This window comes from Strix aluco, chromosome 19, assembly GCF_031877795.1.
Source record: "Strix aluco isolate bStrAlu1 chromosome 19, bStrAlu1.hap1, whole genome shotgun sequence".
In the NCBI taxonomy this organism is placed as follows: Eukaryota; Metazoa; Chordata; class Aves; order Strigiformes; family Strigidae; genus Strix; species Strix aluco.
The window spans coordinates 408,928-433,787 of record NC_133949.1 but is presented as its reverse complement, the minus strand read 5'-3'; positions in this window follow the sequence as shown (position 1 = coordinate 433,787).

Below are 24,860 nucleotides of genomic sequence, written 5' to 3'. Positions count from 1 at the left end.
CTTCTGCTTCCCAGGCACAGAGAAGGTGCTAGCAAGGAATTCTCTGCCTGCCTTTCCCCAGTGCTCTGCAAGCTCTCCAGGACAACATAAAATCTGGGGCTCTGTGCTTTCTTTCCTTCTGAACAAGTGTTACTGTTTTCTGCACAAAAGCGATTCTGCGAAGCAATGTGAACACTTCTGCTTCCCAGGCACAGAGAAGGTGCTATCAGGGAATTCTCTGCCTGCCTTTCCCCAGTGCTCTGCAAGCTCTCCAGGACAACATAGAATCTGGGGCTCTGTGCTTTCTTTCGTTCTGAACAACTGTTACTGTTTTCTGCACAAAAGCGATTCTTGCGAAGCAATGTGAACACTTCTGCTTCCCAGGCACAGAGAAGGTGCTAGCAGGGAATTCTCTGCCTGCCTTTCCCCAGTGCTCTGCAAGCTCTCCAGGACAACATAGAATCTGGGGCGCTGTGCTTTCTTTCCTTCTGAACAAGTGTTACTGTTTTCTGCACAAAAGCGATTCTGCGAAGCAATGTGAACACTTCTGCTTCCCAGGCACAGAGAAGGTGCTAGCAGGGAATTCTCTGCCTGCCTTTCCCCAGTGCTCTGCAAGCTCTCCAGGACAACATAAAATCTGGGGCTCTGTGCTTTCTTTTGTTCTGAACAACTGTTACTGTTTTCTGCACAAAAGCGATTCTTGCGAAGCAATGTGAACACTTCTGCTTCCCAGGCACAGAGAAGGTGCTAGCAGGGAATTCTCTGCCTGCCTTTCCCCAGTGCTCTGCAAGCTCTCCAGGACAACATAGAATCTGGGGCTCTGTGCTTTCTTTCCTTCTGAACAAGTGTTACTGTTTTCTGCACAAAAGCGATTCTGTGAAGCAATGTGAACACTTTTGCTTCCCAGGCACAGAGAAGGTGCTAGCAGGGAATTCTCTGCCTGCCTTTCCCCAGTGCTCTGCAAGCTCTCCAGATCAACAGCAAATCTGGGGCTCTGTGCTTTCTTTCCTTCTGAACAAGTGTTACTGTTTTCTGCACAAAAACGATTCTGCGAAGCAATGTGAACACTTCTGCTTCCCAGGCACAGAGAAGGTGCTAGCAGGGAATTCTCTGCCTGCCTTTCCCCAGTGCTCTGCAAGCTCTCCAGGACAACATAGAATCTGGGGCTCTGTGCTTTCTTTCGTTCTGAACAAGTGTTACTGTTTTCTGCACAAAAGCGATTCTGCGAAGCAATGTGAACAGGCACAGAGAAGGTGCTATCAGGGAATTCTCTGCCTGCCTTTCCCCAGTGCTCTGCAAGCTCTCCAGGACAACATAAAATCTGGGGCGCTGTGCTTTCTTTCCTTCTGAACAAGTGTTACTGTTTTCTGCACAAAAGCGATTCAGCGAAACAATGTGAACAGGCACAGAGAAGGTGCTATCAGGGAATTCTCTGCCTGCCTTTCCCCAGTGCTCTGCAAGCTCTCCAGGACAACATAGAATCTGGGGCTCTGTGCTTTCTTTCGTTCTGAACAAGTGTTACTGTTTTCTGCACAAAAGCGATTCTGCGAAGCAATGTGAACAGGCACAGAGAAGGTGCTATCAGGGAATTCTCTGCCTGCCTTTCCCCAGTGCTCTGCAAGCTCTCCAGGACAACATAGAATCTGGGGCTCTGTGCTTTCTTTCCTTCTGAACAAGTGTTACTGTTTTCTGCACAAAAGCGATTCTGCGAAGCAATGTGAACACTTCTGCTTCCCAGGCACAGAGAAGGTGCTAGCAGGGAATTCTCTGCCTGCCTTTCCCCAGTGCTCTGCAAGCTCTCCAGGACAACATAGAATCTGGGGCTCTGTGCTTTCTTTCCTTCTGAACAAGTGTTACTGTTTTCTGCACAAAAGCGATTCTTGCGAAGCAATGTGAACACTTCTGCTTTCCAGGCACAGAGAAGGTGCTAGCAGGGAATTCTCTGCCTGCCTTTCCCCAGTGCTCTGCAAGCTCTCCAGGACAACATAAAATCTGGGGCTCTGTGCTTTCTTTCCTTCTGAACAAGTGTTACTGTTTTCTGCACAAAAGCGATTCTGCGAAGCAATGTGAACACTTCTGCTTCCCAGGCACAGAGAAGGTGCTAGCAGGGAATTCTCTGCCTACCTTTCCCCAGTGCTCTGCAAGCTCTCCAGGACAACATAGAATCTGGGGCTCTGTGCTTTCTTTCGTTCTGAACAAGTGTTACTGTTTTCTGCACAAAAGCGATTCTGCGAAGCAATGTGAACAGGCACAGAGAAGGTGCTATCAGGGAATTCTCTGCCTGCCTTTCCCCAGTGCTCTGCAAGCTCTCCAGGTCAACAGCAAATCTGGGGCTCTGTGCTTTCTTTCCTTCTGAACAAGTGTTACTGTTTTCTGCACAAAAGCGATTCTTGCGAAGCAATGTGAACACTTCTGCTTCCCAGGCACAGAGAAGGTGCTAGCAGGGAATTCTCTGCCTGCCTTTCCCCAGTGCTCTGCAAGCTCTCCAGGACAACATAGAATCTGGGGCTCTGTGCTTTCTTTCCTTCTGAACAAGTGTTACTGTTTTCTGCACAAAAGCGATTCTTGCGAAGCAATGTGAACACTTCTGCTTCCCAGGCACAGAGAAGGTGCTATCAAGGAATTCTCTGCCTGCCTTTCCCCAGTGCTCTGCAAGCTCTCCAGGACAACAGCAAATCTGGGGCTCTGTGCTTTCTTTCGTTCTGAACAAGTGTTACTGTTTTCTGCACAAAAGCGATTCTTGCGAAGCAATGTGAACACTTCTGCTTCCCAGGCACAGAGAAGGTGCTAGCAGGGAATTCTCTGCCTGCCTTTCCCCAGTGCTCTGCAAGCTCTCCAGGACAACATAGAATCTGGGGCTCTGTGCTTTCTTTCCTTCTGAACAAGTGTTACTGTTTTCTGCACAAAAGCGATTCTGCGAAGCAATGTGAACAGGCACAGAGAAGGTGCTATCAGGGAATTCTCTGCCTGCCTTTCCCCAGTGCTCTGCAAGCTCTCCAGGACAACATAGAATCTGGGGCTCTGTGCTTTCTTTCCTTCTGAACAAGTGTTACTGTTTTCTGCACAAAAGCGATTCTGCGAAGCAATGTGAACACTTCTGCTTCCCAGGCACAGAGAAGGTGCTAGCAAGGAATTCTCTGCCTGCCTTTCCCCAGTGCTCTGCAAGCTCTCCAGGACAACATAAAATCTGGGGCTCTGTGCTTTCTTTCCTTCTGAACAAGTGTTACTGTTTTCTGCACAAAAGCGATTCTTGCGAAGCAATGTGAACACTTCTGCTTCCCAGGCACAGAGAAGGTGCTATCAGGGAATTCTCTGCCTGCCTTTCCCCAGTGCTCTGCAAGCTCTCCAGGACAACATAAAATCTGGGGCTCTGTGCTTTCTTTCCTTCTGAACAAGTGTTACTGTTTTCTGCACAAAAGCGATTCTGCGAAGCAATGTGAACACTTTTGCTTCCCAGGCACAGAGAAGGTGCTAGCAGGGAATTCTCTGCCTGCCTTTCCCCAGTGCTCTGCAAGCTCTCCAGGACAACATAGAATCTGGGGCGCTGTGCTTTCTTTCCTTCTGAACAAGTGTTACTGTTTTCTGCACAAAAGCGATTCTGCGAAGCAATGTGAACAGGCACAGAGAAGGTGCTATCAGGGAATTCTCTGCCTGCCTTTCCCCAGTGCTCTGCAAGCTCTCCAGGACAACATAGAATCTGGGGCTCTGTGCTTTCTTTCCTTTTGAACAAGTGTTACTGTTTTCTGCACAAAAGCGATTCTGCGAAGCAATGTGAACAGGCACAGAGAAGGTGCTATCAGGGAATTCTCTGCCTGCCTTTCCCCAGTGCTCTGCAAGCTCTCCAGGACAACAGCAAATCTGGGGCTCTGTGCTTTCTTTCCTTCTGAACAAGTGTTACTGTTTTCTGCACAAAAGCGATTCTTGCGAAGCAATGTGAACACTTCTGCTTCCCAGGCACAGAGAAGGTGCTAGCAGGGAATTCTCTGCCTGCCTTTCCCCAGTGCTCTGCAAGCTCTCCAGGACAAGATAGAATCTGGGGCTCTGTGCTTTCTTTCCTTCTGAACAAGTGTTACTGTTTTCTGCACAAAAGCGATTCTGCGAAGCAATGTGAACAGGCACAGAGAAGGTGCTATCAGGGAATTCTCTGCCTGCCTTTCCCCAGTGCTCTGCAAGCTCTCCAGGACAACATAGAATCTGGGGCTCTGTGCTTTCTTTCCTTCTGAACAAGTGTTACTGTTTTCTGCACAAAAGCGATTCTGCGAAGCAATGTGAACACTTCTGCTTCCCAGGCACAGAGAAGGTGCTAGCAAGGAATTCTCTGCCTGCCTTTCCCCAGTGCTCTGCAAGCTCTCCAGGACAACATAAAATCTGGGGCTCTGTGCTTTCTTTCCTTCTGAACAAGTGTTACTGTTTTCTGCACAAAAGCGATTCTTGCGAAGCAATGTGAACACTTCTGCTTCCCAGGCACAGAGAAGGTGCTAGCAGGGAATTCTCTGCCTGCCTTTCCCCAGTGCTCTGCAAGCTCTCCAGGACAACATAGAATCTGGGGCTCTGTGCTTTCTTTCGTTCTGAACAACTGTTACTGTTTTCTGCACAAAAGCGATTCTTGCGAAGCAATGTGAACACTTCTGCTTCCCAGGCACAGAGAAGGTGCTAGCAGGGAATTCTCTGCCTGCCTTTCCCCAGTGCTCTGCAAGCTCTCCAGGACAACATAGAATCTGGGGCGCTGTGCTTTCTTTCCTTCTGAACAAGTGTTACTGTTTTCTGCACAAAAGCGATTCTGCGAAGCAATGTGAACAGGCACAGAGAAGGTGCTATCAGGGAATTCTCTGCCTGCCTTTCCCCAGTGCTCTGCAAGCTCTCCAGGACAACATAGAATCTGGGGCTCTGTGCTTTCTTTCCTTCTGAACAAGTGTTACTGTTTTCTGCACAAAAGCGATTCTGCGAAGCAATGTGAACACTTCTGCTTCCCAGGCACAGAGAAGGTGCTAGCAAGGAATTCTCTGCCTGCCTTTCCCCAGTGCTCTGCAAGCTCTCCAGGACAACATAAAATCTGGGGCTCTGTGCTTTCTTTCCTTCTGAACAAGTGTTACTGTTTTCTGCACAAAAGCGATTCTTGCGAAGCAATGTGAACACTTCTGCTTCCCAGGCACAGAGAAGGTGCTAGCAGGGAATTCTCTGCCTGCCTTTCCCCAGTGCTCTGCAAGCTCTCCAGGACAACATAGAATCTGGGGCTCTGTGCTTTCTTTCGTTCTGAACAACTGTTACTGTTTTCTGCACAAAAGCGATTCTTGCGAAGCAATGTGAACACTTCTGCTTCCCAGGCACAGAGAAGGTGCTAGCAGGGAATTCTCTGCCTGCCTTTCCCCAGTGCTCTGCAAGCTCTCCAGGACAACATAGAATCTGGGGCGCTGTGCTTTCTTTCCTTCTGAACAAGTGTTACTGTTTTCTGCACAAAAGCGATTCTGCGAAGCAATGTGAACAGGCACAGAGAAGGTGCTATCAGGGAATTCTCTGCCTGCCTTTCCCCAGTGCTCTGCAAGCTCTCCAGGACAACATAAAATCTGGGGCTCTGTGCTTTCTTTCGTTCTGAACAACTGTTACTGTTTTCTGCACAAAAGCGATTCTTGCGAAGCAATGTGAACACTTCTGCTTCCCAGGCACAGAGAAGGTGCTAGCAGGGAATTCTCTGCCTGCCTTTCCCCAGTGCTCTGCAAGCTCTCCAGGACAACAGCAAATCTGGGGCTCTGTGCTTTCTTTCGTTCTGAACAAGTGTTACTGTTTTCTGCACAAAAGCGATTCTGCGAAGCAATGTGAACAGGCACAGAGAAGGTGCTATCAGGGAATTCTCTGCCTGCCTTTCCCCAGTGCTCTGCAAGCTCTCCAGGACAACATAGAATCTGGGGCTCTGTGCTTTCTTTCCTTCTGAACAAGTGTTACTGTTTTCTGCACAAAAGCGATTCTGCGAAGCAATGTGAACAGGCACAGAGAAGGTGCTATCAGGGAATTCTCTGCCTGCCTTTCCCCAGTGCTCTGCAAGCTCTCCAGGACAACATAGAATCTGGGGCTCTGTGCTTTCTTTCCTTCTGAACAAGTGTTACTGTTTTCTGCACAAAAGCGATTCTGCGAAGCAATGTGAACACTTCTGCTTCCCAGGCAAAGAGAAGGTGCTAGCAGGGAATTCTCTGCCTGCCTTTCCCCAGTGCTCTGCAAGCTCTCCAGGACAACATAAAATCTGGGGCTCTGTGCTTTCTTTCCTTCTGAACAAGTGTTACTGTTTTCTGCACAAAAGCGATTCTGCGAAACAATGTGAACAGGCACAGAGAAGGTGCTATCAGGGAATTCTCTGCCTGCCTTTCCCCAGTGCTCTGCAAGCTCTCCAGGACAACATAAAATCTGGGGCTCTGTGCTTTCTTTCCTTCTGAACAAGTGTTACTGTTTTCTGCACAAAAGCGATTCTTGCGAAGCAATGTGAACACTTCTGCTTCCCAGGCACAGAGAAGGTGCTAGCAGGGAATTCTCTGCCTGCCTTTCCCCAGTGCTCTGCAAGCTCTCCAGGACAACATAGAATCTGGGGCTCTGTGCTTTCTTTCCTTCTGAACAAGTGTTACTGTTTTCTGCACAAAAGCGATTCTGTGAAGCAATGTGAACACTTTTGCTTCCCAGGCACAGAGAAGGTGCTAGCAGGGAATTCTCTGCCTGCCTTTCCCCAGTGCTCTGCAAGCTCTCCAGGACAAAATAAAATCTGGGGCTCTGTGCTTTCTTTCCTTCTGAACAAGTGTTACTGTTTTCTGCACAAAAACGATTCTGCGAAGCAATGTGAACACTTCTGCTTCCCAGGCACAGAGAAGGTGCTAGCAGGGAATTCTCTGCCTGCCTTTCCCCAGTGCTCTGCAAGCTCTCCAGGACAACATAGAATCTGGGGCTCTGTGCTTTCTTTCGTTCTGAACAAGTGTTACTGTTTTCTGCACAAAAGCGATTCTGCGAAGCAATGTGAACAGGCACAGAGAAGGTGCTATCAGGGAATTCTCTGCCTGCCTTTCCCCAGTGCTCTGCAAGCTCTCCAGGACAACATAAAATCTGGGGCGCTGTGCTTTCTTTCCTTCCGAACAAGTGTTACTGTTTTCTGCACAAAAGCGATTCAGCGAAACAATGTGAACAGGCACAGAGAAGGTGCTATCAGGGAATTCTCTGCCTGCCTTTCCCCAGTGCTCTGCAAGCTCTCCAGGACAACATAGAATCTGGGGCTCTGTGCTTTCTTTCGTTCTGAACAAGTGTTACTGTTTTCTGCACAAAAGCGATTCTGCGAAGCAATGTGAACAGGCACAGAGAAGGTGCTATCAGGGAATTCTCTGCCTGCCTTTCCCCAGTGCTCTGCAAGCTCTCCAGGACAACATAGAATCTGGGGCTCTGTGCTTTCTTTCCTTCTGAACAAGTGTTACTGTTTTCTGCACAAAAGCGATTCTGCGAAGCAATGTGAACACTTCTGCTTCCCAGGCACAGAGAAGGTGCTAGCAGGGAATTCTCTGCCTGCCTTTCCCCAGTGCTCTGCAAGCTCTCCAGGACAACATAGAATCTGGGGCTCTGTGCTTTCTTTCCTTCTGAACAAGTGTTAGTGTTTTCTGCACAAAAGCGATTCTTGCGAAGCAATGTGAACACTTCTGCTTTCCAGGCACAGAGAAGGTGCTAGCAGGGAATTCTCTGCCTGCCTTTCCCCAGTGCTCTGCAAGCTCTCCAGGACAACATAAAATCTGGGGCTCTGTGCTTTCTTTCCTTCTGAACAAGTGTTACTGTTTTCTGCACAAAAGCGATTCTGCGAAGCAATGTGAACACTTCTGCTTCCCAGGCACAGAGAAGGTGCTAGCAGGGAATTCTCTGCCTGCCTTTCCCCAGTGCTCTGCAAGCTCTCCAGGACAACATAAAATCTGGGGCTCTGTGCTTTCTTTCCTTCTGAACAAGTGTTAGTGTTTTCTGCACAAAAGCGATTCTGCGAAGCAATGTGAACACTTCTGCTTCCCAGGCACAGAGAAGGTGCTATCAGGGAATTCTCTGCCTACCTTTCCCCAGTGCTCTGCAAGCTCTCCAGGACAACATAGAATCTGGGGCTCTGTGCTTTCTTTCGTTCTGAACAAGTGTTACTGTTTTCTGCACAAAAGCGATTCTGCGAAGCAATGTGAACAGGCACAGAGAAGGTGCTATCAGGGAATTCTCTGCCTGCCTTTCCCCAGTGCTCTGCAAGCTCTCCAGGTCAACAGCAAATCTGGGGCTCTGTGCTTTCTTTCCTTCTGAACAAGTGTTACTGTTTTCTGCACAAAAGCGATTCTGCGAAGCAATGTGAACAGGCACAGAGAAGGTGCTATCAGGGAATTCTCTGCCTGCCTTTCCCCAGTGCTCTGCAAGCTCTGCAGGACAACATAGAATCTGGGGCTCTGTGCTTTCTTTCCTTCTGAACAAGTGTTACTGTTTTCTGCACAAAAGCGATTCTGCGAAGCAATGTGAACACTTCTGCTTCCCAGGCACAGAGAAGGTGCTAGCAGGGAATTCTCTGCCTGCCTTTCCCCAGTGCTCTGCAAGCTCTCCAGGACAACATAGAATCTGGGGCTCTGTGCTTTCTTTCCTTCTGAACAAGTGTTAGTGTTTTCTGCACAAAAGCGATTCTTGCGAAGCAATGTGAACACTTCTGCTTTCCAGGCACAGAGAAGGTGCTAGCAGGGAATTCTCTGCCTGCCTTTCCCCAGTGCTCTGCAAGCTCTCCAGGACAACATAAAATCTGGGGCTCTGTGCTTTCTTTCCTTCTGAACAAGTGTTACTGTTTTCTGCACAAAAGCGATTCTGCGAAGCAATGTGAACACTTCTGCTTCCCAGGCACAGAGAAGGTGCTAGCAGGGAATTCTCTGCCTGCCTTTCCCCAGTGCTCTGCAAGCTCTCCAGGACAACATAAAATCTGGGGCTCTGTGCTTTCTTTCCTTCTGAACAAGTGTTAGTGTTTTCTGCACAAAAGCGATTCTGCGAAGCAATGTGAACACTTCTGCTTCCCAGGCACAGAGAAGGTGCTATCAGGGAATTCTCTGCCTACCTTTCCCCAGTGCTCTGCAAGCTCTCCAGGACAACATAGAATCTGGGGCTCTGTGCTTTCTTTCGTTCTGAACAAGTGTTACTGTTTTCTGCACAAAAGCGATTCTGCGAAGCAATGTGAACAGGCACAGAGAAGGTGCTATCAGGGAATTCTCTGCCTGCCTTTCCCCAGTGCTCTGCAAGCTCTCCAGGTCAACAGCAAATCTGGGGCTCTGTGCTTTCTTTCCTTCTGAACAAGTGTTACTGTTTTCTGCACAAAAGCGATTCTTGCGAAGCAATGTGAACACTTCTGCTTCCCAGGCACAGAGAAGGTGCTAGCAGGGAATTCTCTGCCTGCCTTTCCCCAGTGCTCTGCAAGCTCTCCAGGACAACATAGAATCTGGGGCTGTGTGCTTTCTTTCCTTCTGAACAAGTGTTACTGTTTTCTGCACAAAAGCGATTCTTGCGAAGCAATGTGAACACTTCTGCTTCCCAGGCACAGAGAAGGTGCTAGCAAGGAATTCTCTGCCTGCCTTTCCCCAGTGCTCTGCAAGCTCTCCAGGACAACAGCAAATCTGGGGCTCTGTGCTTTCTTTCGTTCTGAACAAGTGTTACTGTTTTCTGCACAAAAGCGATTCTTGCGAAGCAATGTGAACACTTCTGCTTCCCAGGCACAGAGAAGGTGCTAGCAGGGAATTCTCTGCCTGCCTTTCCCCAGTGCTCTGCAAGCTCTCCAGGACAACATAGAATCTGGGGCTCTGTGCTTTCTTTCGTTCTGAACAAGTGTTACTGTTTTCTGCACAAAAGCGATTCTGCGAAGCAATGTGAACAGGCACAGAGAAGGTGCTATCAGGGAATTCTCTGCCTGCCTTTCCCCAGTGCTCTGCAAGCTCTCCAGGACAACATAGAATCTGGGGCTCTGTGCTTTCTTTCCTTCTGAACAAGTGTTACTGTTTTCTGCACAAAAGCGATTCTGCGAAGCAATGTGAACACTTCTGCTTCCCAGGCACAGAGAAGGTGCTAGCAAGGAATTCTCTGCCTGCCTTTCCCCAGTGCTCTGCAAGCTCTCCAGGACAACATAAAATCTGGGGCTCTGTGCTTTCTTTCCTTCTGAACAAGTGTTACTGTTTTCTGCACAAAAGCGATTCTTGCGAAGCAATGTGAACACTTCTGCTTCCCAGGCACAGAGAAGGTGCTATCAGGGAATTCTCTGCCTGCCTTTCCCCAGTGCTCTGCAAGCTCTCCAGGACAACATAAAATCTGGGGCTCTGTGCTTTCTTTCCTTCTGAACAAGTGTTACTGTTTTCTGCACAAAAGCGATTCTGCGAAGCAATGTGAACACTTTTGCTTCCCAGGCACAGAGAAGGTGCTAGCAGGGAATTCTCTGCCTGCCTTTCCCCAGTGCTCTGCAAGCTCTCCAGGACAACATAGAATCTGGGGCGCTGTGCTTTCTTTCCTTCTGAACAAGTGTTACTGTTTTCTGCACAAAAGCGATTCTGCGAAGCAATGTGAACAGGCACAGAGAAGGTGCTATCAGGGAATTCTCTGCCTGCCTTTCCCCAGTGCTCTGCAAGCTCTCCAGGACAACATAAAATCTGGGGCTCTGTGCTTTCTTTCCTTCTGAACAAGTGTTACTGTTTTCTGCACAAAAGCGATTCTGCGAAGCAATGTGAACAGGCACAGAGAAGGTGCTATCAGGGAATTCTCTGCCTGCCTTTCCCCAGTGCTCTGCAAGCTCTCCAGGACAACAGCAAATCTGGGGCTCTGTGCTTTCTTTCCTTCTGAACAAGTGTTACTGTTTTCTGCACAAAAGCGATTCTTGCGAAGCAATGTGAACACTTCTGCTTCCCAGGCACAGAGAAGGTGCTAGCAGGGAATTCTCTGCCTGCCTTTCCCCAGTGCTCTGCAAGCTCTCCAGGACAAGATAGAATCTGGGGCTCTGTGCTTTCTTTCGTTCTGAACAAGTGTTACTGTTTTCTGCACAAAAGCGATTCTGCGAAGCAATGTGAACAGGCACAGAGAAGGTGCTATCAGGGAATTCTCTGCCTGCCTTTCCCCAGTGCTCTGCAAGCTCTCCAGGACAACATAGAATCTGGGGCTCTGTGCTTTCTTTCCTTCTGAACAAGTGTTACTGTTTTCTGCACAAAAGCGATTCTGCGAAGCAATGTGAACACTTCTGCTTCCCAGGCACAGAGAAGGTGCTAGCAAGGAATTCTCTGCCTGCCTTTCCCCAGTGCTCTGCAAGCTCTCCAGGACAACATAAAATCTGGGGCTCTGTGCTTTCTTTCCTTCTGAACAAGTGTTACTGTTTTCTGCACAAAAGCGATTCTTGCGAAGCAATGTGAACACTTCTGCTTCCCAGGCACAGAGAAGGTGCTAGCAGGGAATTCTCTGCCTGCCTTTCCCCAGTGCTCTGCAAGCTCTCCAGGACAACATAGAATCTGGGGCTCTGTGCTTTCTTTCGTTCTGAACAACTGTTACTGTTTTCTGCACAAAAGCGATTCTTGCGAAGCAATGTGAACACTTCTGCTTCCCAGGCACAGAGAAGGTGCTATCAGGGAATTCTCTGCCTGCCTTTCCCCAGTGCTCTGCAAGCTCTCCAGGACAACATAAAATCTGGGGCTCTGTGCTTTCTTTCGTTCTGAACAACTGTTACTGTTTTCTGCACAAAAGCGATTCTTGCGAAGCAATGTGAACACTTCTGCTTCCCAGGCACAGAGAAGGTGCTAGCAGGGAATTCTCTGCCTGCCTTTCCCCAGTGCTCTGCAAGCTCTCCAGGACAACAGCAAATCTGGGGCTCTGTGCTTTCTTTCGTTCTGAACAAGTGTTACTGTTTTCTGCACAAAAGCGATTCTGCGAAGCAATGTGAACAGGCACAGAGAAGGTGCTATCAGGGAATTCTCTGCCTGCCTTTCCCCAGTGCTCTGCAAGCTCTCCAGGACAACATAGAATCTGGGGCTCTGTGCTTTCTTTCCTTCTGAACAAGTGTTACTGTTTTCTGCACAAAAGCGATTCTGCGAAGCAATGTGAACACTTCTGCTTCCCAGGCACAGAGAAGGTGCTAGCAGGGAATTCTCTGCCTGCCTTTCCCCAGTGCTCTGCAAGCTCTCCAGGACAACATAGAATCTGGGGCTCTGTGCTTTCTTTCCTTCTGAACAAGTGTTAGTGTTTTCTGCACAAAAGCGATTCTTGCGAAGCAATGTGAACACCTCTGCTTTCCAGGCACAGAGAAGGTGCTAGCAGGGAATTCTCTGCCTGCCTTTCCCCAGTGCTCTGCAAGCTCTCCAGGACAACATAAAATCTGGGGCTCTGTGCTTTCTTTCCTTCTGAACAAGTGTTACTGTTTTCTGCACAACAGCGATTCTGCGAAGCAATGTGAACACTTCTGCTTCCCAGGCACAGAGAAGGTGCTAGCAGGGAATTCTCTGCCTGCCTTTCCCCAGTGCTCTGCAAGCTCTCCAGGACAACATAGAATCTGGGGCTCTGTGCTTTCTTTCCTTCTGAACAAGTGTTACTGTTTTCTGCACAAAAGCGATTCTGCGAAGCAATGTGAACACTTCTGCTTCCCAGGCACAGAGAAGGTGCTAGCAGGGAATTCTCTGCCTGCCTTTCCCCAGTGCTCTGCAAGCTCTCCAGGACAACATAGAATCTGGGGCTCTGTGCTTTCTTTCCTTCTGAACAAGTGTTAGTGTTTTCTGCACAAAAGCGATTCTGCGAAGCAATGTGAACACTTCTGCTTCCCAGGCACAGAGAAGGTGCTAGCAGGGAATTCTCTGCCTGCCTTTCCCCAGTGCTCTGCAAGCTCTCCAGGACAACATAGAATCTGGGGCTCTGTGCTTTCTTTCGTTCTGAACAAGTGTTACTGTTTTCTGCACAAAAGCGATTCTGCGAAGCAATGTGAACAGGCACAGAGAAGGTGCTATCAGGGAATTCTCTGCCTGCCTTTCCCCAGTGCTCTGCAAGCTCTCCAGGTCAACAGCAAATCTGGGGCTCTGTGCTTTCTTTCCTTCTGAACAAGTGTTACTGTTTTCTGCACAAAAGCGATTCTTGCGAAGCAATGTGAACACTTCTGCTTCCCAGGCACAGAGAAGGTGCTATCAGGGAATTCTCTGCCTGCCTTTCCCCAGTGCTCTGCAAGCTCTCCAGGACAACATAGAATCTGGGGCTCTGTGCTTTCTTTCCTTCTGAACAAGTGTTAGTGTTTTCTGCACAAAAGCGATTCTGCGAAGCAATGTGAACACTTCTGCTTCCCAGGCACAGAGAAGGTGCTAGCAGGGAATTCTCTGCCTGCCTTTCCCCAGTGCTCTGCAAGCTCTCCAGGACAACATAGAATCTGGGGCTCTGTGCTTTCTTTCGTTCTGAACAAGTGTTACTGTTTTCTGCACAAAAGCGATTCTGCGAAGCAATGTGAACAGGCACAGAGAAGGTGCTATCAGGGAATTCTCTGCCTGCCTTTCCCCAGTGCTCTGCAAGCTCTCCAGGTCAACAGCAAATCTGGGGCTCTGTGCTTTCTTTCCTTCTGAACAAGTGTTACTGTTTTCTGCACAAAAGCGATTCTTGCGAAGCAATGTGAACACTTCTGCTTCCCAGGCACAGAGAAGGTGCTAGCAGGGAATTCTCTGCCTGCCTTTCCCCAGTGCTCTGCAAGCTCTCCAGGACAACATAGAATCTGGGGCTCTGTGCTTTCTTTCCTTCTGAACAAGTGTTACTGTTTTCTGCACAAAAGCGATTCTTGCGAAGCAATGTGAACACTTCTGCTTCCCAGGCACAGAGAAGGTGCTAGCAGGGAATTCTCTGCCTGCCTTTCCCCAGTGCTCTGCAAGCTCTCCAGGACAACATAAAATCTGGGGCTCTGTGCTTTCTTTCCTTCTGAACAAGTGTTACTGTTTTCTGCACAAAAACGATTCTGCGAAGCAATGTGAACACTTCTGCTTCCCAGGCACAGAGAAGGTGCTAGCAGGGAATTCTCTGCCTGCCTTTCCCCAGTGCTCTGCAAGCTCTCCAGGACAACATAGAATCTGGGGCTCTGTGCTTTCTTTCGTTCTGAACAAGTGTTACTGTTTTCTGCACAAAAGCGATTCTGCGAAGCAATGTGAACAGGCACAGAGAAGGTGCTATCAGGGAATTCTCTGCCTGCCTTTCCCCAGTGCTCTGCAAGCTCTCCAGGACAACATAAAATCTGGGGCTCTGTGCTTTCTTTCCTTCTGAACAAGTGTTACTGTTTTCTGCACAAAAGCGATTCAGCGAAACAATGTGAACAGGCACAGAGAAGGTGCTATCAGGGAATTCTCTGCCTGCCTTTCCCCAGTGCTCTGCAAGCTCTCCAGGACAACATAGAATCTGGGGCTCTGTGCTTTCTTTCGTTCTGAACAAGTGTTACTGTTTTCTGCACAAAAGCGATTCTGCGAAGCAATGTGAACAGGCACAGAGAAGGTGCTATCAGGGAATTCTCTGCCTGCCTTTCCCCAGTGCTCTGCAAGCTCTCCAGGACAACATAGAATCTGGGGCTCTGTGCTTTCTTTCCTTCTGAACAAGTGTTACTGTTTTCTGCACAAAAGCGATTCTGCGAAGCAATGTGAACACTTCTGCTTCCCAGGCACAGAGAAGGTGCTAGCAGGGAATTCTCTGCCTGCCTTTCCCCAGTGCTCTGCAAGCTCTCCAGGACAACATAGAATCTGGGGCTCTGTGCTTTCTTTCCTTCTGAAAAAGTGTTAGTGTTTTCTGCACAAAAGCGATTCTGCGAAGCAATGTGAACACTTCTGCTTTCCAGGCACAGAGAAGGTGCTAGCAGGGAATTCTCTGCCTGCCTTTCCCCAGTGCTCTGCAAGCTCTCCAGGACAACATAAAATCTGGGGCTCTGTGCTTTCTTTCCTTCTGAACAAGTGTTACTGTTTTCTGCACAAAAGCGATTCTGCGAAGCAATGTGAACACTTCTGCTTCCCAGGCACAGAGAAGGTGCTAGCAGGGAATTCTCTGCCTGCCTTTCCCCAGTGCTCTGCAAGCTCTCCAGGACAACATAAAATCTGGGGCTCTGTGCTTTCTTTCCTTCTGAACAAGTGTTAGTGTTTTCTGCACAAAAGCGATTCTGCGAAGCAATGTGAACACTTCTGCTTCCCAGGCACAGAGAAGGTGCTAGCAGGGAATTCTCTGCCTACCTTTCCCCAGTGCTCTGCAAGCTCTCCAGGACAACATAGAATCTGGGGCTCTGTGCTTTCTTTCGTTCTGAACAAGTGTTACTGTTTTCTGCACAAAAGCGATTCTGCGAAGCAATGTGAACAGGCACAGAGAAGGTGCTATCAGGGAATTCTCTGCCTGCCTTTCCCCAGTGCTCTGCAAGCTCTCCAGGACAACATAGAATCTGGGGCTCTGTGCTTTCTTTCCTTCTGAACAAGTGTTACTGTTTTCTGCACAAAAGCGATTCTTGCGAAGCAATGTGAACACTTCTGCTTCCCAGGCACAGAGAAGGTGCTAGCAGGGAATTCTCTGCCTGCCTTTCCCCAGTGCTCTGCAAGCTCTCCAGGACAACATAGAATCTGGGGCTCTGTGCTTTCTTTCGTTCTGAACAAGTGTTAGTGTTTTCTGCACAAAAGCGATTCTTGCGAAGCAATGTGAACACTTCTGCTTCCCAGGCACAGAGAAGGTGCTAGCAAGGAATTCTCTGCCTGCCTTTCCCCAGTGCTCTGCAAGCTCTCCAGGACAACAGCAAATCTGGGGCTCTGTGCTTTCTTTCGTTCTGAACAAGTGTTACTGTTTTCTGCACAAAAGCGATTCTTGCGAAGCAATGTGAACACTTCTGCTTCCCAGGCACAGAGAAGGTGCTAGCAGGGAATTCTCTGCCTGCCTTTCCCCAGTGCTCTGCAAGCTCTCCAGGACAACATAGAATCTGGGGCTCTGTGCTTTCTTTCGTTCTGAACAAGTGTTACTGTTTTCTGCACAAAAGCGATTCTGCGAAGCAATGTGAACAGGCACAGAGAAGGTGCTATCAGGGAATTCTCTGCCTGCCTTTCCCCAGTGCTCTGCAAGCTCTCCAGGACAACATAGAATCTGGGGCTCTGTGCTTTCTTTCCTTCTGAACAAGTGTTACTGTTTTCTGCACAAAAGCGATTCTGCGAAGCAATGTGAACACTTCTGCTTCCCAGGCACAGAGAAGGTGCTAGCAAGGAATTCTCTGCCTGCCTTTCCCCAGTGCTCTGCAAGCTCTCCAGGACAACATAAAATCTGGGGCTCTGTGCTTTCTTTCGTTCTGAACAAGTGTTACTGTTTTCTGCACAAAAGCGATTCTTGCGAAGCAATGTGAACACTTCTGCTTCCCAGGCACAGAGAAGGTGCTATCAGGGAATTCTCTGCCTGCCTTTCCCCAGTGCTCTGCAAGCTCTCCAGGACAACATAAAATCTGGGGCTCTGTGCTTTCTTTCCTTCTGAACAAGTGTTACTGTTTTCTGCACAAAAGCGATTCTGCGAAGCAATGTGAACACTTTTGCTTCCCAGGCACAGAGAAGGTGCTAGCAGGGAATTCTCTGCCTGCCTTTCCCCAGTGCTCTGCAAGCTCTCCAGGACAACATAGAATCTGGGGCGCTGTGCTTTCTTTCCTTCTGAACAAGTGTTACTGTTTTCTGCACAAAAGCGATTCTGCGAAGCAATGTGAACAGGCACAGAGAAGGTGCTATCAGGGAATTCTCTGCCTGCCTTTCCCCAGTGCTCTGCAAGCTCTCCAGGACAACATAAAATCTGGGGCTCTGTGCTTTCTTTCCTTCTGAACAAGTGTTACTGTTTTCTGCACAAAAGCGATTCTGCGAAGCAATGTGAACAGGCACAGAGAAGGTGCTATCAGGGAATTCTCTGCCTGCCTTTCCCCAGTGCTCTGCAAGCTCTCCAGGACAACAGCAAATCTGGGGCTCTGTGCTTTCTTTCCTTCTGAACAAGTGTTACTGTTTTCTGCACAAAAGCGATTCTTGCGAAGCAATGTGAACACTTCTGCTTCCCAGGCACAGAGAAGGTGCTAGCAGGGAATTCTCTGCCTGCCTTTCCCCAGTGCTCTGCAAGCTCTCCAGGACAACATAGAATCTGGGGCTCTGTGCTTTCTTTCCTTCTGAACAAGTGTTACTGTTTTCTGCACAAAAGCGATTCTGCGAAGCAATGTGAACAGGCACAGAGAAGGTGCTATCAGGGAATTCTCTGCCTGCCTTTCCCCAGTGCTCTGCAAGCTCTCCAGGACAACATAGAATCTGGGGCTCTGTGCTTTCTTTCCTTCTGAACAAGTGTTACTGTTTTCTGCACAAAAGCGATTCTGCGAAGCAATGTGAACACTTCTGCTTCCCAGGCACAGAGAAGGTGCTAGCAAGGAATTCTCTGCCTGCCTTTCCCCAGTGCTCTGCAAGCTCTCCAGGACAACATAAAATCTGGGGCTCTGTGCTTTCTTTCCTTCTGAACAAGTGTTACTGTTTTCTGCACAAAAGCGATTCTTGCGAAGCAATGTGAACACTTCTGCTTCCCAGGCACAGAGAAGGTGCTAGCAGGGAATTCTCTGCCTGCCTTTCCCCAGTGCTCTGCAAGCTCTCCAGGACAACATAGAATCTGGGGCTCTGTGCTTTCTTTCGTTCTGAACAACTGTTACTGTTTTCTGCACAAAAGCGATTCTGCGAAGCAATGTGAACACTTCTGCTTCCCAGGCACAGAGAAGGTGCTAGCAGGGAATTCTCTGCCTGCCTTTCCCCAGTGCTCTGCAAGCTCTCCAGGACAACATAGAATCTGGGGCGCTGTGCTTTCTTTCCTTCTGAACAAGTGTTACTGTTTTCTGCACAAAAGCGATTCTGCGAAGCAATGTGAACAGGCACAGAGAAGGTGCTAGCAGGGAATTCTCTGCCTGCCTTTCCCCAGTGCTCTGCAAGCTCTCCAGGACAACATAGAATCTGGGGCTCTGTGCTTTCTTTCCTTCTGAACAAGTGTTACTGTTTTCTGCACAAAAGCGATTCTGCGAAGCAATGTGAACAGGCACAGAGAAGGTGCTATCAGGGAATTCTCTGCCTGCCTTTCCCCAGTGCTCTGCAAGCTCTCCAGGACAACATAGAATCTGGGGCTCTGTGCTTTCTTTCCTTCTGAACAAGTGTTACTGTTTTCTGCACAAAAGCGATTCTGCGAAGCAATGTGAACACTTCTGCTTCCCAGGCACAGAGAAGGTGCTAGCAGGGAATTCTCTGCCTGCCTTTCCCCAGTGCTCTGCAAGCTCTCCAGGACAACATAGAATCTGGGGCTCTGTGCTTTCTTTCCTTCTGAACAAGTGTTAGTGTTTTCTGCACAAAAGCGATTCTTGCGAAGCAATGTGAACACTTCTGCTTTCCAGGCACAGAGAAGGTGCTAGCAGGGAATTCTCTGCCTGCCTTTCCCCAGTGCTCTGCAAGCTCTCCAGGACAACATAAAATCTGGGGCTCTGTGCTTTCTTTCCTTCTGAACAAGTGTTACTGTTTTCTGCACAACAGCGATTCTGCGAAGCAATGTGAACACTTCTGCTTCCCAGGCACAGAGAAGGTGCTAGCAGGGAATTCTCTGCCTGCCTTTCCCCAGTGCTCTGCAAGCTCTCCAGGACAACATAGAATCTGGGGCTCTGTGCTTTCTTTCCTTCTGAACAAGTGTTACTGTTTTCTGCACAAAAGCGATTCTGCGAAGCAATGTGAACACTTCTGCTTCCCAGGCACAGAGAAGGTGCTAGCAGGGAATTCTCTGCCTGCCTTTCCCCAGTGCTCTGCAAGCTCTCCAGGACAACATAGAATCTGGGGCTCTGTGCTTTCTTTCCTTCTGAACAAGTGTTAGTGTTTTCTGCACAAAAGCGATTCTGCGAAGTAATGTGAACACTTCTGCTTCCCAGGCACAGAGAAGGTGCTAGCAGGGAATTCTCTGCCTGCCTTTCCCCAGTGCTCTGCAAGCTCTCCAGGACAACATAGAATCTGGGGCTCTGTGCTTTCTTTCCTTCTGAACAAGTGTTACTGTTTTCTGCACAAAAGCGATTCTGCGAAGCAATGTGAACAGGCACAGAGAAGGTGCTATCAGGGAATTCTCTGCCTGCCTTTCCCCAGTGCTCTGCAAGCTCTCCAGGTCAACAGCAAATCTGGGGCTCTGTGCTTTCTTTCCTTCTGAACAAGTGTTACTGTTTTCTGCACAAAAGCGATTCTTGCGAAGCAATGTGAACACTTCTGCTTCCCAGGCACAGAGAAGGTGCTAGCAGGGAATTCTCTGCCTGCCTTTCCCCAGTGCTCTGCAAGCTCTCCAGGACAACATAGAATCTGGGGCTCTGTGCTTTCTTTCCTTCTGAACAAGTGTTACTGTTTTCTGCACAAAAGCGATTCTTGCGAAGCAATGTGAACACTTCTGCTTCCCAGGCACAGAGAAGGTGCTAGCAAGGAATTCTCTGCCTGCCTTTCCCCAGTGCTCTGCAAGCTCTCCAGGACAACAGCAAATCTGGGGCTCTGTGCTTTCTTTCGTTCTGAACAAGTGTTACTGTTTTCTGCACAAAAGCGATTCTTGCGAAGCAATGTGAACACTTCTGCTTCCCAGGCACAGAGAAGGTGCTAGCAGGGAATTCTCTGCCTGCCTTTCCCCAGTGCTCTGCAAGCTCTCCAGGACAACATAGAATCTGGGGCTCTGTGCTTTCTTTCCTTCTGAACAAGTGTTACTGTTTTCTGCACAAAAGCGATTCTGCGAAGCAATGTGAACAGGCACAGAGAAGGTGCTATCAGGGAATTCTCTGCCTGCCTTTCCCCAGTGCTCTGCAAGCTCTCCAGGACAACATAGAATCTGGGGCTCTGTGCTTTCTTTCCTTCTGAACAAGTGTTACTGTTTTCTGCACAAAAGCGATTCTGCGAAGCAATGTGAACACTTCTGCTTCCCAGGCACAGAGAAGGTGCTAGCAAGGAATTCTCTGCCTGCCTTTCCCCAGTGCTCTGCAAGCTCTGCAGGACAACATAAAATCTGGGGCTCTGTGCTTTCTTTCCTTCTGAACAAGTGTTACTGTTTTCTGCACAAAAGCGATTCTTGCGAAGCAATGTGAACACTTCTGCTTCCCAGGCACAGAGAAGGTGCTAGCAAGGAATTCTCTGCCTGCCTTTCCCCAGTGCTCTGCAAGCTCTCCAGGACAACATAGAATCTGGGGCTCTGTGCTTTCTTTTGTTCTGAACAACTGTTACTGTTTTCTGCACAAAAGCGATTCTGCGAAGCAATGTGAACACTTTTGCTTCCCAGGCACAGAGAAGGTGCTATCAGGGAATTCTCTGCCTGCCTTTCCCCAGTGCTCTGCAAGCTCTCCAGGACAACATAGAATCTGGGGCTCTGTGCTTTCTTTCCTTCTGAACAAGTGTTACTGTTTTCTGCACAAAAGCGATTCTTGCGAAGCAATGTGAACACTTCTGCTTCCCAGGCACAGAGAAGGTGCTAGCAGGGAATTCTCTGCCTGCCTTTCCCCAGTGCTCTGCAAGCTCTCCAGGACAACATAAAATCTGGGGCTCTGTGCTTTCTTTCCTTCTGAACAACTGTTACTGTTTTCTGCACAAAAGCGATTCTGCGAAGCAATGTGAACAGGCACAGAGAAGGTGCTATCAGGGAATTCTCTGCCTGCCTTTCCCCAGTGCTCTGCAAGCTCTCCAGGACAACATAGAATCTGGGGCTCTGTGCTTTCTTTCCTTCTGAACAAGTGTTACTGTTTTCTGCACAAAAGCGATTCTGCGAAGCAATGTGAACAGGCACAGAGAAGGTGCTATCAGGGAATTCTCTGCCTGCCTTTCCCCAGTGCTCTGCAAGCTCTCCAGGACAACATAGAATCTGGGGCTCTGTGCTTTCTTTCCTTCTGAACAAGTGTTACTGTTTTCTGCACAAAAGCGATTCTTGCGAAGCAATGTGAACACTTCTGCTTCCCAGGCACAGAGAAGGTGCTATCAGGGAATTCTCTGCCTGCCTTTCCCCAGTGCTCTGCAAGCTCTCCAGGACAACATAGAATCTGGGGCTCTGTGCTTTCTTTCCTTCTGAACAAGTGTTACTGTTTTCTGCACAAAAGCGATTCTGCGAAGCAATGTGAACAGGCACAGAGAAGGTGCTATCAGGGAATTCTCTGCCTGCCTTTCCCCAGTGCTCTGCAAGCTCTCCAGGACAACATAGAATCTGGGGCTCTGTGCTTTCTTTCCTTCTGAACAAGTGTTACTGTTTTCTGCACAAAAGCGATTCTGCGAAGCAATGTGAACACTTCTGCTTCCCAGGCACAGAGAAGGTGCTAGCAGGGAATTCTCTGCCTGCCTTTCCCCAGTGCTCTGCAAGCTCTCCAGGACAACATAAAATCTGGGGCTCTGTGCTTTCTTTCCTTCTGAACAAGTGTTACTGTTTTCTGCACAAAAGCGATTCTGCGAAGCAATGTGAACACTTCTGCTTCCCAGGCACAGAGAAGGTGCTAGCAGGGAATTCTCTGCCTGCCTTTCCCCAGTGCTCTGCAAGCTCTCCAGGACAACATAGAATCTGGGGCTCTGTGCTTTCTTTCCTTCTGAACAAGTGTTACTGTTTTCTGCACAAAAGCGATTCTGCGAAGCAATGTGAACAGGCACAGAGAAGGTGCTATCAGGGAATTCTCTGCCTGCCTTTCCCCAGTGCTCTGCAAGCTCTCCAGGACAACATAGAATCTGGGGCTCTGTGCTTTCTTTCCTTCTGAACAAGTGTTACTGTTTTCTGCACAAAAGTGATTCTGCGAAGTAATGTGAACAGGCACAGAGAAGGTGCTATCAGGGAATTCTCTGCCTGCCTTTCCCCAGTGCTCTGCAAGCTCTCCAGGACAACAGCAAATCTGGGGCTCTGTGCTTTCTTTCCTTCTGAACAAGTGTTACTGTTTTCTGCACAAAAGCGATTCTTGCGAAGCAATGTGAACACTTCTGCTTCCCAGGCACAGAGAAGGTGCTAGCAGGGAATTCTCTGCCTGCCTTTCCCCAGTGCTCTGCAAGCTCTCCAGGACAACATAAAATCTGGGGCTCTGTGCTTTCTTTCGTTCTGAACAAGTGTTACTGTTTTCTGCACAAAAGCGATTCTGCGAAGCAATGTGAACAGGCACAGAGAAGGTGCTATCAGGGAATTCTCTGCCTGCCTTTCCCCAGTGCTCTGCAAGCTCTCCAGGACAACATAGAATCTGGGGCTCTGTGCTTTCTTTCCTTCTGAACAAGTGTTACTGTTTTCTGCACAAAAGCGATTCTGCGAAGCAATGTGAACAGGCACAGAGAAGGTGCTATCAGGGAATTCTCTGCCTGCCTTTCCCCAGTGCTCTGCAAGCTCTCCAGGACAACAGCAAATCTGGGGCTCTGTGCTTTCTTTCCTTCTGAACAAGTGTTACTGTTTTCTGCACAAAAGCGATTCTTGCGAAGCAATGTGAACACTTCTGCTTCCCAGGCACAGAGAAGGTGCTAGCAGGGAATTCTCTGCCTGCCTTTCCCCAGTGCTCTGCAAGCTCTCCAGGACAACATAGAATCTGGGGCTCTGTGCTTTCTTTCCTTCTGAACAAGTGTTACTGTTTTCTGCACAAAAGCGATTCTGCGAAGCAATGTGAACAGGCACAGAGAAGGTGCTAGCAGGGAATTCTCTGCCTGCCTTTCCCCAGTGCTCTGCAAGCTCTCCAAGACAACATAGAATCTGGGGCTCTGTGCTTTCTTTCCTTCTGAACAAGTGTTACTGTTTTCTGCACAAAAGCGATTCTGCGAAGCAATGTGAACAGGCACAGAGAAGGTGCTATCAGGGAATTCTCTGCCTGCCTTTCCCCAGTGCTCTGCAAGCTCTCCAGGACAACATAGAATCTGGGGCTCTGTGCTTTCTTTCGTTCTGAACAAGTGTTACTGTTTTCTGCACAAAAGCGATTCTGCGAAACAATGTGAACAGGCACAGAGAAGGTGCTATCAGGGAAATCTCTGCCTGCCTTTCCCCAGTGCTCTGCAAGCTCTCCAGGACAACATAAAAACTGGGGCTCTGTGCTTTCTTTCCTTCTGAACAAGTGTTACTGTTTTCTGCACAAAAGCGATTCTGCGAAGCAATGTGAACAGGCACAGAGAAGGTGCTATCAGGGAATTCTCTGCCTGCCTTTCCCCAGTGCTCTGCAAGCTCTCCAAGACAACAGCAAATCTGGGGCTCTGTGCTTTCTTTCGTTCTGAACAAGTGTTACTGTTTTCTGCACAAAAGCGATTCTGCGAAGCAATGTGAACAGGCACAGAGAAGGTGCTATCAGGGAATTCTCTGCCTGCCTTTCCCCAGTGCTCTGCAAGCTCTCCAGGACAACATAGAATCTGGGGCTCTGTGCTTTCTTTCGTTCTGAACAAGTGTTACTGTTTTCTGCACAAAAGCGATTCTGCGAAGCAATGTGAACAGGCACAGAGAAGGTGCTATCAGGGAATTCTCTGCCTGCCTTTCCCCAGTGCTCTGCAAGCTCTCCAGGACAACATAGAATCTGGGGCTCTGTGCTTTCTTTCCTTCTGAACAAGTGTTACTGTTTTCTGCACAAAAGCGATTCTTGCGAAGCAATGTGAACACTTCTGCTTCCCAGGCACAGAGAAGGTGCTAGCAGGGAATTCTCTGCCTGCCTTTCCCCAGTGCTCTGCAAGCTCTCCAGGACAACATAGAATCTGGGGCTCTGTGCTTTCTTTCCTTCTGAACAAGTGTTACTGTTTTCTGCACAAAAGCGATTCTGTGAAGCAATGTGAACACTTCTGCTTCCCAGGCACAGAGAAGGTGCTAGCAGGGAATTCTCTGCCTGCCTTTCCCCAGTGCTCTGCAAGCTCTCCAGGACAACATAGAATCTGGGGCGCTGTGCTTTCTTTCCTTCTGAACAAGTGTTACTGTATTCTGCACAAAAGCGATTCTGCGAAGCAATGTGAACAGGCACAGAGAAGGTGCTATCAGGGAATTCTCTGCCTGCCTTTCCCCAGTGCTCTGCAAGCTCTCCAGGACAACATAGAATCTGGGGCTCTGTGCTTTCTTTCCTTCTGAACAAGTGTTACTGTTTTCTGCACAAAAGCGATTCTGCGAAGCAATGTGAACAGGCACAGAGAAGGTGCTATCAGGGAATTCTCTGCCTGCCTTTCCCCAGTGCTCTGCAAGCTCTCCAGGACAACAGCAAATCTGGGGCTCTGTGCTTTCTTTCCTTCTGAACAAGTGTTACTGTTTTCTGCACAAAAGCGATTCTTGCGAAGCAATGTGAACACTTCTGCTTCCCAGGCACAGAGAAGGTGCTAGCAGGGAATTCTCTGCCTGCCTTTCCCCAGTGCTCTGCAAGCTCTCCAGGACAACATAAAATCTGGGGCTCTGTGCTTTCTTTCCTTCTGAACAAGTGTTACTGTTTTCTGCACAAAAGCGATTCTGCGAAGCAATGTGAACAGGCACAGAGAAGGTGCTAGCAGGGAATTCTCTGCCTGCCTTTCCCCAGTGCTCTGCAAGCTCTCCAAGACAACATAGAATCTGGGGCTCTGTGCTTTCTTTCGTTCTGAACAAGTGTTACTGTTTTCTGCACAAAAGCGATTCTGTGAAACAATGTGAACAGGCACAGAGAAGGTGCTTGCAGGGAATTCTCTGCCTGCCTTTCCCCAGTGCTCTGCAAGCTCTCCAGGACAACATAAAATCTGGGGCTCTGTGCTTTCTTTCCTTCTGAACAAGTGTTACTGTTTTCTGCACAAAAGCGATTCTGCGAAGCAATGTGAACAGGCACAGAGAAGGTGCTATCAGGGAATTCTCTGCCTGCCTTTCCCCAGTGCTCTGCAAGCTCTCCAGGTCAACAGCAAATCTGGGGCTCTGTGCTTTCTTTCCTTCTGAACAAGTGTTACTGTTTT